Source organism: Chinchilla lanigera, unplaced genomic scaffold, assembly GCF_000276665.1.
Source record: "Chinchilla lanigera isolate Chin_1 unplaced genomic scaffold, ChiLan1.0 scaffold00080, whole genome shotgun sequence".
In the NCBI taxonomy this organism is placed as follows: domain Eukaryota; kingdom Metazoa; phylum Chordata; class Mammalia; order Rodentia; family Chinchillidae; genus Chinchilla; species Chinchilla lanigera.
Window position 1 is genome coordinate 10,315,175 of NW_004955481.1, and position 3,376 is coordinate 10,318,550.

Genomic DNA, 3,376 nt, shown 5'->3' on the forward strand with positions numbered 1-3,376 from the left:
TGACTGTCATGGGCCTTCCTTTGCAAGGACTGCGTCTGTATGAAAGAATAACGACAGAATTCCTGAATTAGGTGCGCTCTGACCTCGGTGTTGCTCAGTCTCAGGGAGATTGGGATTTCTTTCTGTGGGTCACCTCTTGCCATATTGTCCAGTCTTTTGTTCTCCAGCCATCTCTCTTCCTTTCTCTGTTTTTCCGTCTACTTGGTATGCAGAGTAATTTCCCTTTCCCTTTTCATTTCCTCCTCCTAACCCGTGCCCATTCGTATTTACTCTTTTAATTTTTTTTTTTTTTTTAGCTTTCAAGGTATTTTTCTAAATCCAAACAATTCTGTACGAGCAATTCCTATGCCAGCTGTTGGAATGATGGGTGTTTTTATAATCTTACTCTATTACCTCCATGCGAAGTCAGCCACAGGCCAGAAACCGGATCCGTTGAAATGCTGTGAGCATGCGTCTCGTGATTAAGGGAAGTCTCTGGGGAGAAGGAGCTGGCTGCATTTTAACTTACTATGACGTGTTGGAATACAGCAGCTCCAGCTATGGGAAACTGGCTGGATTTTGACACCGGTTTTTGTCCAAGTTGAAGATAACAGGCAATGTACTATTGATGCAACTGGACTTTAAATTATACCCATCTTGATGCTAGAGGTTATTACCTTTCTCAAGACCAGAGTAATTTGTAATTATAATTTGAAAAGGACACCATAAAAGATTTTGTTCTTATTCTTTCATACAGATGCAATCCTTGCAAAGGAAGGCCCATGACAGCCATCCTCTCCCTCTCTACCCGTCTCACCTTGGCCTCTCACAGCCAGACTTGCTGACTTCCCTCTGCAGGCTCGGTAGCTCCTTACTGAGCAGATCAAGGCTGACTGGAGTTGGGGGTCTTTTAACAGTTGGACCCTGGAGGCAATGCCCCAGCGGTGATCCTGGGCTCCAAGTTATATAACCTACCCTGAGGTACCTAGTACCACCTTTGCCACGTAAAGAGCGCTCAGTAAATAACAGTTATTACCATTTCACATGCCTTATTTTAACTCACCCACATAGTTCAGTTAAAAGAACATGGCTTCTACTTGGGCGTTCTCAGTTCCTGTTACTATTCTTCAGTGTCTCATCTGGGAGGACTGAGATCCTGTCTTGCCCTGAATCCTAAACCTGGATTTTCCCCAGATACCCCTAATCCATCTATTATGGGCAGCTAAGTTAGACAGAAAGTAGTTAACAGCCAGAGAGAGTGCATTCTCAAGAAAGTCAGTGAAAAATAAAGACATCAGAATTGTGGCTGGAGGTGCATCTGAAGAAGGTCAGGCCTCAACAGAGAGATGCAATGGCCAGGCCTGTATGCCTCCTTGTGGAATAAACAATGATTTGAGATTACCTTGTAATTAGCACCACCTAGTCCAGTAAGTCCAGATAGGCATCAGTTGTCCAAGTGGGTAGGTGACTGGAGCATCTTGGTTTTTTTTGTCTTTTTGAGACAGAGTCTTGCTATGTAGTTCAGGGTGGCCTTGAGCTCATTTTGTAGCCCAGGCTGGTCTCAAGCTTTCAACAATCCTCCTGCCTCAGCCTCTCGAGTGCTGGGATCATAGGTGTGCACTACCATACCCGGTGATCATCTGGACCCATGTTTTCCCAAAAATACTTTGTTCTTTCCACGTACCCTAGCCATGTGACCTGTTTCCCTATTGGATCAATATTAACTGAGAGGCTATACTTGTAATCCTATAGGTTGATTGTTGTTTGACCCATGTTGTGGTCACATTGTGACTTTGCTGTATAACTTACCCCTAACAAAGGGCCGCAGTGGCCACCTATTCAGGACCCTTCCTGGAAATCCAGGAGCTATTCTTTTCTCCTTCTTCCCAATAAAACTCTCCTAATTTCTTCCTTTGGTTTGCAAATTCATTCCTTTATGTTGTGGGATGATGAACTCAGTGCATTTGAGATCTAACATTTCTCCTATATCACATCTACCAAATGTATACATACATTTGGAAGACAGGGCTTCTAGTCTCATACCAGGTATAAAATTTTAGTCTCTGAGTGTTTCCCAGAACTTCCTTAGAGAGCAAAAACTGGCCTTGCTCATAATACTGCCTTCTACTGTAGGAGCTTGGACCCCAGACCTTGAGCTCCAGCTGGGTTACCCCCTCATCTCCAGGCAGATGTGCTTAGTATTGCTGGTCTACCCGGCTTTAGGTGTCTCTTGCTCTGAAATTCTAGGGTCTGTGTTCGGCTTGGTTTTTGGGGACCACTACTTGTTGAGCAATAACTCAACCTTATCAATCCCTAGACAGTATCTCTCAGAAGCCCAATAGCAGTCCACCTTTGGCCCCTGAAGCAGGGCCTACTTCTAGTGCCTGTTTCACCTTGGAGGATAGGTAGGGTGTGGTGGAGAGGGCTTGTTTTATGGCTCTCCTCATATTTACCAGCCTAACTGGCTTGGAATCATCAGCTCTTTACTGGTCTGTAATTTCCACCATTTCTTCTTCACTTCACCCTCCTCTTAGTTGAAACCAGGGAAGACTCTTAATGATGATAATAACAATAACAAATAACGGTTAGTACCAGATGACATGGTACTCACCTGTAACCTCAGCATTTGGGAGGCTGAGGCCGGAGGATCTCTGAAAGTTTAAGGAGCCTGGGTTGCATAGATAGTGAGTTCAAGTCCAGCCTGAAATAAAGAGCCTGAAAATTTGTTGAGCTTTAGTTTATTCATTATACTAAAGGCTTTAAATTGATCATTTTATTTAATCCCCCACAACAATCCTAGTTCCAATCCTAGTTTATAGACAGGAATATTGAACCACTAAACTGTTTGAAGCCACATATAAGTAGTGTTCTGACAATGTACTGTGTGCCAGGTATAGCTTATCTTATTTAAGCTCACACCCACCTCCTTCAGATAAGTACTGTTATTTTGCTTTCTATTCTACAGATAAATCAACTGAGATGTGGTGGTTTTAAAGCATCCCCACAAATCCTTTGATATTTCTCCTCCTTGGCCCTTCAGGGGCCAAGAGGTACAACAGAGTTCCTTTGACTTTGGACCTGTTAGACAATCTCAACAGAGAGCAGGCTAGATTAGAAGCTAATAAATAGCTTCTTGCTGTTCATTTTGAGATACTTTCTCTGGAAGCCTTTGAAGTGTAGCTGTCCTGAGGCTACAGAGAGAAAGAGAAAAAGAGAGAGAGAGAGAGAGAGAGAGAGAGAAAACTAATCATGAGACCCCAAATCAGAACCAGCCTAGCCTTTCCTTAGTTCCTGACCCACAAAAACTATGAAACATAATACTTTTTTTTTTTTTGGTTTTTCTCCGGTACCGGGAACCGAACTCACGACCTTGCGCATGCCAGGCAGGCGCTTTTGC